The following is a 12,827-nucleotide window of genomic DNA, read 5'->3' on the forward strand; positions in this document are numbered from 1 at the left end:
ATGTTGAAATATTGCTAATCAGTGGGACAGGAATGCAGGGCATAAATTTAAATGATGTACTAAAGATTTGTGAGGTGAAAATGAACCTTTTCACATGGTGAGGATTGCATGGCCTGCAAGTGTGGTGGAGGCTGGTTCATTGAAGCTGTCGAGGGGATGCTGGATGGTTGTGTAAGTAACAACAATGTGCATGGGGGAAGGAGAAAGGCCACTGAGTTATGGTTGCTCATTTGGAGAGCTGGTGCAGACACGATGGGCTGAATTGCCTCTTTCTGGGCCATAACAACTCTGCGGTAAGGAGACAGAGATGCACAGAATGATGTAGCAGTGACATCTGTCATCACGTGGGAGAGACTGTGTTGAAAGGAGAGAGAAGTCTGTCCCAGTGAGAGATGTACTTAGTAAGAACAGTATTACCCACATTAGTGTAAATCAAAGAACATCGACTTCATTAGTTTCCTTATCTCCCTTCCCTGCCACCTCATTCCCAGATCCAACCCTCCAACTCAGCACCGCCGTCTAGACCTGTCCCATCTGCCCATCTTCCTTCACGCCTATCTGCTCCACCGTCCCCACCGACCTATCACCATCTGCATCCACCTATCGGCTCCTCACCTACTTTCCCCCAAGCCTCACCCCCACTACTCTATTTATCTCTCAGCCTCCTTACCCAACCCCACATTCCTGATCAAGGGCTTATGCCCAACACGTCGACTCTTCTGCTCCTCGGATGCTGCTTGACCTGCTGTGCTTTTCCAGCACCACACTCTCGACTCTGACTCTCCAGCATCTGCAGCCCTCACTTTCTCCTGAAGCTCTCAGAGTCAGACACCAGTAGGTTGGAGGTAAGCAGGAAACTATTCCAAGCTACAAGTCTCCAGCAGAGACAGGGATAGCTGTCTCTCTAATGTGCAGAATAGAGCCCAACCTCCTGAATTACAAACCTCGTGACCCCTGAGCTATAATCCCGTGGCAGGATTTGATCTAATATGCTGATGATTAACTGGGTCTCTGGATGATGACTTGAATGAAAAAAAAACAGGAAATAGAAGCAGGAGTAGGGCCTTCCAGCCTCCTCCACCATTCAATATAATCACAGCTGATCATCCAATCATCCCCTCCCCCCACATTTCCCTCACTTCCTCTTGATCCCATTAGCCCTTAGAACTGTATCTAACCCCTTCTTGAAACATTCAGTGTTTGGTCTCAATTCCTTTCTGTGGCAGAGAATTCCACAGGCTCCCCACTCTCTGGGGACAACTTCACTTCATCTCAGTCCAAAATGACCTACCCTGTATCTTTAGACCATGACCCCTGGTACTGGACTCCGCAGTCATCAGGAGCACCCTCCCTGCTGTCTGGTTCTGTTAGAAGTTTATAGATTTATGGACACTTTCCACTATCCCACTTTATCTGGTGTGAACACAATGACATTGCAACCTTTGTGAGGCCAAAGTAGCAGCAATTCCATTAAAACCAGCAGAAGATTGAGCCCTAAGAAAGTGCCAGGTACGACCAGTGGAAAATGTCTGTCGTGGGAATGGGTGGCTGTGAGGGAGGTACAATGAAGTCAAACTGTATTCACTGTTCAGCCCACAAAGTTTTCCCGTGTTATTTGACACCTAAAGGCAGGAGGATATCATTGGACAGGGAAAGATAAAAATCAACTGTAAACCATTTCCAGACTGACAGAAGCGAGCAGCCAGATACAATAATGAAACCATTCAATTAGACTGATGGCACCTCAGTAGTGACATCAGCTGTTGAATCAAATTATTTAAACATTATTGATGGTCTTCTTGCCTGTAATTGCTGAAGAACAATGCGGTAATAAGGGGAATTAATATTTGTAAGCTGACTGTGTTGAAGAAATCCTTGACATTCCAAAAATGACAAAATGCCTATTTAGTTGGAATTAATAAAATAAAGCTGTTCTGAGACTTTGGTTTTGTCATGGATTAAGAAAAATACCTGCTATAAAATATTTTAAAACCTTCCAAATAATGGATTGGCCACTTAATTAGAATGAGCATCAGTGGGTTCGAAAATCTGGCTGTGACACACACACACACTCACAAAGCACACAGAGAGAGACACATACAAGCACACACACACACACACAAAGCACACCGCGAGAGACACATACCAGCAAGCGTACACAGGCACACAAAGACACACAGGCATACATGCATACAGGCATACACACACACAGGCGCTCACACACACACACGCACACATGCTCTCTCTCACACACACACACACACATACACAGGCACATGGAGACACATAGACGCACACACATACATACACACACACAAGCATACTCACACATGCAGGCGCACACACACAAACAAACACAGGTACACAGAGACACACATAGGCATGCACACCCACAGGCTCACAGAGACATAAATAGAATCACACATACAGACACACAAACACACACACACACATTCACACATACATAGAATCACATAGACAGACACACATAGACAAAATTTCACACACACAAACACGATTTCAGGCAGAAATTGACTCTAATTTGCAGCTTACAAGGTTTGAAAATGGACAGAATACAAAGCCATCGAGGAGAAAGTGAGGTCTGCAGATGCTGGAGATCAGAGCTGAAAATGTATTGCTGGAAAAGCACAGCAGGTCAGGCAGCATCCAAGGAGCAGGAGAATCGACGTTTCGGGCATGAGCCCTTCTTCAGGAATCCTGAAGAAGGGCTCATGCCCGAAACGTCGATTCTTCTGCTCCTTGGATGCTGCCTGACCTGCTGTGCTTTTCCAGCAACACATTTTCAGCTCAGAATACAAAACCACTTGACCATTGTGTCTGTGCTGGAAACATTGGTCAGGCTAGCTGTCAGACCCTTCACAGGAGTGACACTGGAGTTCCTTTTACATCCGTGCTAGTGAGGAGATGAACATCAGTTTAACATCTCACCCTGAAGTAACGCCTCCCAGAATGCAACACTCCCTCAGTACCTTTCTGGGAGCATCAACCACAGGGGGGCGGGGGGTGATGTGGGATTTGAACTCACAACCACATTGAACATCTGAGTTAGGAACAGGGCGAGGCCATTCAACCCGCAGTAACTTGCTTTGTTATTCAGTAAGGCCATGGCTGAAATGACTATGACCTAAACTCCACATTGCCATTGACTCTCCCAACAACCATTGACTCCTAGTCCTGTAAGAGTGAACCACAGTTGGCACTTACAAGCCAATCATTAAGAATGTTTTGGTGGCGCATTGCCAGGATATTTCTGGTGGAGAAGATAAGACTGAAATATGCAAAAGGGAATGGGAATTCTTGACTGCGAGAGTGACCTGTGGGTTAGTCAGTCTACTGTCAATAGCAGAAATATTTGGCTCACAAAGCTGTCTGAAGAGGCCACAATGGATCTAAGGGAGAAGTTACACATGTTAGAGAGCAGGATGAAGCAGAAGTGTTACTAGGGAATAAAAATTATGCACACATGTATCTGGTGTTTGTAATGTACCTTATTCTCACATTGTCATTATCCCACGAATTTTTAGCATTAAGATTAAAAGTGGGAGCCTGTTTTCCCTGGTTGGTTAATATAGAACTAAGGGCACAGTCTCAGGGTAGTTGGAACTGAAGCGAGGAAAGGTTTTTCCACTTAAAGCTTAAAGGAGTAAAGCTGTGGAATTCTCGACCAGAGAAGGCTACAGATGCCAAGTCACTGAATATATTCAAAAATGAGATGGATGCATTATTTAATTTTAAAGGCATCAAGGGGTATGCAGATAAAGCAGGAATGTGGCATTGAATTACAGGATCAGCCATGATCAGGCTTGAAGGGTTGAATGGTCTGCTCCTAGCTTTATGTTTCAGTTCTAGGTTGCATACCTGTGATGGAAATACGCAGTTGCAAAAGTACAGATTGCCTGTAAATAAACTTTTGGGATGTTCTCTGGCCATGAGAGACACTATACAAATGCAAACTTTAAGCATAGTGAGGATGGCATGTTTAAAACACCTTACCTGGCCACTGGGCATTTCAAAGCTGTTTACTGGGCCTGAGGAATTTTGAAGTATCATCACTTTTGGAACATAGGAAATTCAGGAACCAATTCATCCACAGCAAATCCCAACAAGTTGCAACATGATAGTGACCGGGTAAGTGTGGTTTGCAATGTTGGTTGATATAAATTCACCATAGTGCCACTCCTTCATTCAGGAGAGACAGACAGTTGTGATTTATGGGGAGGCAGTTGCCTGGTGGTATTATCACTGGACTGTTAATCCCGAGACTCAGGTGGCGTTCTGGGTACCTGGATTTGAATCCTGCATATTTGATGGTGGAATTTGAATTCAATAATTATCTGGAATTAAGAATCTGGTGATGACCATGAATCCATTGTCAGAAAAACCCATCTGATTCACTAATGCTCTATAGGGAAGGAAACTGCCATCCTTACCTGCTCTGGCCTACATGTGACTCCAGACCCACAGCAATGGGGTTGACTCTAAACTGCCCTCTGGGCAATTAGTGATGGGGCAATAAATGCTAGCCTAGCCAGTGACACCCTCATTCTATAAATGACTAAAGAGCAAAGAAACCTCAGGGGCACCATGCCTCAGGCAAAGGTTGAGAATGAGGAAATGTAACATTAGCTGGTGCAGGTATTAAACCCTCACTGTTGGTGTCATCTGCATTGGAAACCAGCCAGCCAGCAAACCAAACTAACCAGCTCCCGGCTGCTAATGCAAATCAGAAAGTTGGGAAAAACATGCTCAGCTTTGGAGTGGTGAGTGTTCATATCTCTGAGGGAGCTGGTAGAGCTGTTTCTGTAAAAGCTCATGTGAAATTGAACCTGCAACTCCAACAATGCAGCTCTCCTTCAGTAGTGTAATGGGAGTGTCAGACCTGACTCCCATGCTCAGAATTTGGAATGAGACTCGATCGTATTGGCGCAGAAAGGAATGTGTTACCAACAGAGTGACAGTTCATGCTGCTGCAGGGCTGTACAGACAAGAAGGTAGTAAGGTATCAGTCAGAAATTAAAGGTTTTTATAAAGTAAAAAATGCAACTCAAAGTAGACCATTATTATTGTGAATCCCATTAAGCCATTGCTGGGATCCCAGGGTGTCAATGATGTTTGGCTGCATCATGATCTCAGTTCCAAATTGGCCTTTGAATATGATCCGGTATCATAATTCCTTCCTCATTACAGTGTTTGATTCAGGAGGGTCTGGATCCTGTTACTGACCTGGCAGGACAAGGGGGTTACTGCATTTCCCTCAGACCGCTCACACACACAAGGATTGGTGCAATAATGATATGGGTTCTTAATTTGAAGACTGGACCCAGCCAGTGTTCACTGGGAAACTGCAAGACACAGAGCTGAAAATGTGTTGCTGGAAAAGCGCAGCAGGTCAGGCAGCATCCAAGGAGCAGGAGAATTGACGTTTCGGGCATAAGCCCTTCTTAAGCCTGACCTGCTGCGCTTTTCCAGCAACACATTTTCAGCTCTGATCTCCAGCATCTGCAGCCCTCACTTTCTCCTCGACTGTAAGACACATGCCTGACCTGGGTGACTGAAGCTTCAGATGAGTAACAACTCATGGGACTAATGCATCATATCTTGGTAAAGGAAAGGACTGACATTGATTTAAGACATGCCCCCTTAGAGGTGCATGTCAACCTATTACAACAGAGCACTTTCAGTGCCTCAAATCTGTTCCACCGTTCAATTAAGTCATGGCTGATCTGAAGGTCACTGGACCTGAAACATTCACTCTGCATTCTCTCTCCACAGATGCCGCCAGACCTGCTGATTTTATCCAGCAGTTTCTGTTTGATTTCCAGCATCTTTGTTTTTGTTTAATGGTTGATCTGTGCTTCAATTCCACAGAACACCGTATGCAGTTTGATGAGAAATCTGAACTTGCATGTACAAATAGAGGAGACAAGAAAATTGCTGCGTTCTTACTTCTCTGGTCGGGTCAAGTTAGGGATTTTCACAAATACATAAAGAGCCACAACCTACATGAAGAATTATGAAACACAGGTTTAGATAGGCAATGTAATTCCAAAACATTCAAAGCATTTTGTTGACCTTGATAACTCTGATAATTCGGCTGCTGGAGCAGCTGTTTTTGCAGTAAACACTGTTGCAGAACCTCAGCAAAGTTCTTCCACATCTGATTCATATCTGCTGCACAATCGAATCATCAAACTCATGGTTTATTAAGTATGAAAAGGAGGGATAAGTATTTCCGAATCTTGTTTGAAGAAATGTGGGGAACTGATGACAAGGAGAATTGCCAGAAGCACATTCATCCTAAATCCAGAAAGATGGAGAAACAAAAACCAACACAATTAATTTGAAGTGAGATCACTTGAGGCCCCACATCTGCAGCGTTCTACAGCAAGAACGCTGGAAATGTACACTGAGAAGCGATTGCTGCTGCAGTGATCCACGCACACGTCCTGCATGAAGGGATGAGTTATAGAAAGGTGAGGAATAGCTGTTTGAAAAAAAGTGCTGTTTTTGATGACACATTCATGAGATCAGCATCATTGGCTTAACCAGCATTTATTTCCTCGTCCCCAGTTGCCCCTTGAGAGTGTGGTGGTGAGCTGCCTTCTTGAACCTCTGCAGTCAATGTGCTTGCCTGCCATACAATGCCCTTAGGGTGGGAGTTCCTGGATTTTGACCCAGTGACAGTGAAGGTATGGTGATAGACTTCCAAGTCAAGATGGTGGAGACTCGCAGGGAGTGGTGTTCCCATCTATCTTCTGCCCTGTTGATTAAGATGACAGAATTTGCAAGGTACAGTTGGAGGAATCTGGGAGATTTGCTGCAGTACATCTTGAAGATAGTACACACCGTTGTGACTGGTGGAGGAAGTGAATACTAAAGGTGGTGGATGTAGTGCCACACTAGTGGGTTGCATTGTCCTGGATAGTGTTGAACTTCATGAGTGTTGTTGGAGCTGCACTCATCCAGACAAGTAAGGAAAGCAAAAATGCCATTTGATATGAAAAGAAAGTTATAGAGCTTATCAAAGGTAATAAATTAGATTCCCTACAGTGTGGAAACAGGCTCTTTGACCCAACAAGTCCACACCGACCCTCTGAAGAGTCATCTACCTAGATCCATTTCCCTCCGATTATATTATTTTATAAATTTGGAGTGCATTCCTTTTTAAGAGCAATAAACATTTCTCCAAGATCCTTCGGGATCAGACATTCATCATCCCCCCCCCACCCCCACTGTTTCCTCTTTACTCCTAACAGCAAGCATGGCGCGTGTTGAAAGGTGCAGGAATATATTAAGAAAGCTGAGCTTGCATATCAGACCGAGGCCAGCTGAGGACACTGAAGGCCTGGACAATGAGGAGTAATACTCTTACTGGCCCTGATCTGGGAGCACATCACTGCGCTCCAGAATAAATTCAGCTGGATTTGTGGAAGGTGTTTTGCCGGTTTTTCTTCCAGGAATATTCCATCACTTTATGGAGGGGTCTGTGCATGGAAAGGAAATCCAAGTGATGGAAGTAAGCTAGCTGATATTACCTTTGATGCTCTAGAAACAGAAGTTAGATTAATACATTCAGCATCGTTTGACTCTGAGTATTTGGAATCCTGGTGTATTTCTGACCTGTGCAATTGGTATGGTGCTACAAAATTATACTTCTTTACATTCTATCAGAGTCTTCGCTCATTCATCGGGGCAGGTGTGCTATGATGCGACAGGTCACACCTCACCCTCTTTTACCATCTTCTCTGTTCTTACTGAAACATCTAAATGCTGGAACCTGCAACAACCATTCCTGTTCCTGCTCTATCCATGTCTCCGAAACGGCCACAACATCGGAGTCCCAGGTACCAACCCATGCTGCAAGTTCACCCAGCTTATTCCGGATGCTTCTGGCATTGAAGTAGACACACTTCAAACCAACTTCTTGCTTGCCGGTGCCATTTTGTGTCCCTGAAACTTGATTTTGGACCTCCCTACTATCACCATTTTCTATACTCAAACTACAATTTTCGTTCCCACCCCCCTGCTGGATTAGTTTAAACCCTCCCCAATAGCCTTAGCGAATTTCCCCCCCCCCCCCCAGGATATTGGTACCCCTCTGGTTCAGATGAAGACCATCCTGCTTGTAGAGGTCCCACCTACCCCAGAAAGAGCCCTAATTATCCAGGAATCCAAAACCTATCCTCCTGCACCGTCTCTGTAGCCATGTGTTCAACTCCTCTCTCTCCCTATTCCTTGCCTCACTAGCATGTGGCACGGGCAACAAACCAGAGACAACAACTCTGTTCGTCCTAGCTCTAAGCTTCCATCCTAGCTCCCTGAATTTCTGCCTTAAATCCCCATCTCTCTTCCTACCTATGTCGTTGGTGCCTATGTGGACCACGACTTGGGGCTGCTCCCCTTCCCCCTTAAGGATCCCAAAATCACGATCAGAGACATCACAAACCCTGGTACCTGGGAGGCAACACACCAACCGTGAGTCTTTCCCGTCCCCACAGAACCTCCTATCTGTCCCAAAAACTATGGAGTCCCCAACGACTACTGCTCTGCTCCTCTTCCCCCTTCCCTTCTGAGCAGCAGGGACAGATTCTGTGCCAAAGCCCTGTGCCTCACTGCTTTCCCCTGGTAAGTTGTCCCCTGGTAAGTGTTAACTCCCTGTGTTAATTACATTCATGGGGAATGGCAGTGTTAACTCCTGCATTAATTAGATTCCTGGTGAATGGCAGTGTTAACTCCCCATGTTCATTACATTAATGGGAAATGGCAGTATTAACACCCAAAGTTAATTACATTAATTGGGAATGGCAGTGTTAACTCCTCGTGTACAATAAGTGAATGGAGGTGGCAGGTCAGAGAGGAGAGTGGGGAAAGATAGCATAGAGTACAATGGGTGAATGGGGGTGGGGCTGAAGGTGATAGGTCAAAGAGGAGGGTGGAGTGGAGAGGTGGAAAAAGAAGATAGGCAGGTAGGACAGGTCATGGGGACGGTGCTGAGCTGGAAGGGGAACTGGGGTGAGGTGGGGGAGGGGAAATGAGGAAACTGGTGAAGTCCACATTGATGCCCTGGGGTTGAAGTGTTCTGAGGCGGAAGACAAGCCGTTCTTCCTCCAGGCCTCGGGTGGTGAGGGAACAGAGGTGGAGGAGGCCCAGGACCTGCATGTCCTCGGCTGAGTGGGAGGGGGAGTTGAAATATTGGACCACAGGGCATGTGGTCCCGGAGATGTTCCCTAAAATGCTCTGCGAGGAGGTGTCCAGTCTCCCCAATGTAGAGGAGACTGCATCGGGAGCAACGGATACAATAAGTGATATTGGTGGATGTGCAGGTAAAACTCTCCATGTTAATGACATTCATGGGGAATGGCAGTATTAGCTCCCAATGTTAAATACATTAATGGAGAATGGCAGTGTTAACCCCTGTGTTAATTACATGAATGCGGAATAGCAGTGTTAACACTCCCTATTAATTACATTAATGGGGAATGGCAGTGTTAACTCCAGTGTTAATTACTTTCATGGGAAATAACACTGTTAACTCCTGTGTTAATTACATTAATGCGAAATGGCAGTGTTAACTCCAGTGTTAATTACTTTCATGGGAAATAACACTGTTAACTCCTGTGTTAGTTACATTAATGGGGAATGGCAGTGTTAACTCCAGTGTTAATTACATTAATGGGGAATGGCAGTGTTAACTCCAGTGTTAATTACTTTCATGGGAAATAACACTGTTAACTCCTGTGTTAGTTACATTAATGGGGAATGGCAGTGTTAACTCCCCATGTTAATTACACTAATGGGGAATGGCAGTGTTAACTCCTGTGTTAAATACATTCATGGGGAATACCAGTGTTGGCTCCCCTACTTCCATTCTTGGGGAATGACAGTGTTAAATTCCTGTGTTAAATACATTTATGGGGAATAGCTGTATTAATACCCCATACTAATTAAGTTAATGGGGAATAGCACCTTCTGTGTTAATTACATTAATGGGGAATGGCAGTCGTAACTCCCCGTTTTAATTACATTAATGGGAAATGGCATTGTTAACTCCCCTTATTAGTTAGATTAATGGGGAATAGCAGTGTTAACTCCCCGTGTTAATTACATTAATGGGGAATGGCAGTGTTAACTCCCCATGTTAATTAGATTAATGGAAATGGTAGTGTTAACTCCTGTGTTAATTGCATTAATGGGGAATTACAGTGTTAACTCCCCATGTTAATTACATTAATGGGGAATGGTAGTGTTAACCCCCCCATGCTGACTACATTAATGGGGAATGACAGTGTTAACTCCCCATTTTAATTAGATTAATGGAAATGGTAGTGTTAACTCCTGTGTTAATTGCATTAATGGGGAATTACAGTGTTAACTCCCATGTTAATTACATTAGTGGGGAATAGCAGTGTTAACTCCCGTGTTAATTAGATTAGTGGGGAATGGCAGTGTTAACTCCCGTGTTAATTAGATTAGTGGGGAATGGCAGTGTTAACTCCCCATGTAAATGACATTCATGTGGAATGGCATTGTTTGCTACCCTTGTTAATTACATTCATGGGGAATGGCAGTGTTACCTACCCATATTAATTACATTAACGGGGAATGGTAGCGTTAACTCCTGTATTAATTACATTCATGGGGAATGGCAGTGTTAACTTCCCATGTTAATTACATTCATGGGGAATGGTAGTGTTAATCCCCATATTAATTACATTAATGGGGAATAGTAGCGTTAACCCCTGTATTAATTACATTCATGGGGAATGGCAGTGTTAACTTCCCATGTTAATTACATTCATGGGGAATGGTAGTGTAAACTCCTGTATTAATTACATTCATGGGGAATGGCAGTGTTAACTTCCCCTGTTAATTACATTAATGGGGAATAGTAGCGTTAACCCCCCATGCTGACTACATTAATGGGGAATGGCAGTGTTAACTCCCCATTTTAATTTGATTAATGGGAACGGTACTGTTAACTCCTGTGTTAATTACATTCATGGGGAATGGCAATGTTAGCTCCAATGTTAATTACATTAATTGGTAATGGCAGTATTAACTCCTGTATTAATTGGATTAATGGGGAATGGCAGTGATAACTCCCCGTGTTAAGTACATTAGTGGGGAATAGCAGTGTTAACTCCCAATGTTAATTTCATTAATGGGAATGGCAGTGTTAACTCTCCATGTTAATTACATTAATGCAGAATGGCAGTGTTAATTCTCCATGTCAATTACATTCATGGGGAATAGCAATGTTAGCTCCTGTGTTAATTACATTAATGGGGAATGGCAGTGTTAACTCCTGTGTTAATTAACACAGGAGTTAACACTGCCATTCCCTATTAATGTAATTAGTATGGGGAGTTAACACTGCCATTCCCCATTAATCCAATGTTAACATGTTAACTTCCATGTTAATTACATTAATGGGAAATAGCAGTAATGAATACAGAGTTAACAATGCCATTCCCCATTAATCTAATTTACACAGAGTAAACATTAATTACATTAATGGGGAGTGGCAGTGTTAACTCCCTGTGTTAATTACATTAATGAGGAATGGCAGTGTTAACTCTCAGTGTTAATTAAATTAATGGGGAATGGTAGTGTTAACTCCCATTTTAATTTCATTAATGGGGAATGGCAGTGTTAACTCCCCGTGTTAATTAAATTAATGGGGAATGGTAGTGTTAACTCCCATTTTAATTTCATTAATGGGGAATGGCAGTGTTAACTCCCCGTGTTAATTAGATTAATGGGGAATGGTGGTGTTAACTCCCCGTGTTAATTAGATTAATGGGGAATGGTGGTGTTAACTCCCAATCTAATTTCATTAATGGGGAATGGCAGTGTTAACTCCCCGTGTTAATTAGATTAATGGGGAATGGTGGTGTTAACTCCCCGTGTTAATTAGATTAATGGGGAATGGTGGTGTTAACTCCCAATCTAATTTCATTAATGGGGAATGACAGTGTTAACTCCCCATGTTAATTAGATTAATGGGGAATGACAGTGTTAACTCCCATTTTAATTTCATTAATGGGGAATAGTAGTGTTAACTCTGTGTTAATTACATTAATGTGGAATAGCAGTGTTAACTCTCTGTGTTAATTGCATTAATGGGGAATGGTAGTGTTAACTTTCTGTGTTTATTACATTAATGGTGAATAGCAGTGTTAACTCCCTGTGTTAATTGCATTAATGGGGAATGGCAGTGTTAACTCTCTGTGTTAATTATATTAATGGGGAATGGCAGTGTTAGCTCCTTCGGTAAACTTTCTCATGTTACCTCCAACATAACTACTGAGATCATTGTTCGTGGGAAAAGGCATTAGAATCAGAATTCGATTATATTTTCTGTTTGTTTCAAATTCTGGTTTTGTATCCAAAATGGAACTGGGGTACGGTGAGTTTGTACCTTTTTCATTGTACTCATGTATTCTTATACTGAGTACACTGTGACTATAGTCTCTAATTCTCATTCAAATTTCAATTCTAGTAATTACTTTGATCATTGTTAGAGGTGAAATGGTTTAGTTCTAAGCAACATGAGACTGCAAGTTGGCTCAACTTCTGAAATGTTCCCTGCAGCCAATCTGGTTACCGGTGAATTTTAACAGTAGAAATGGCCTGGGATGTTAACAAAATGACACACCAATGCTTGATTGAGCATGCCTGGACACAAAGCCTACACGTGCGCAGTAATATTTTGGCTCTGTGTTTCAAAGCATACAGACTTTTCAATCCAAAACATACGATCTAATCAACAAGGTTGGTTGCATGCACTAAGTAGGAAATAAACT

Source organism: Chiloscyllium plagiosum, unplaced genomic scaffold (assembly GCF_037043375.1).
Source record: "Chiloscyllium plagiosum isolate Xiang-an unplaced genomic scaffold, Cpla_swu_hap1 HiC_scaffold_10, whole genome shotgun sequence".
Classification (NCBI taxonomy): domain Eukaryota; kingdom Metazoa; phylum Chordata; class Chondrichthyes; order Orectolobiformes; family Hemiscylliidae; genus Chiloscyllium; species Chiloscyllium plagiosum.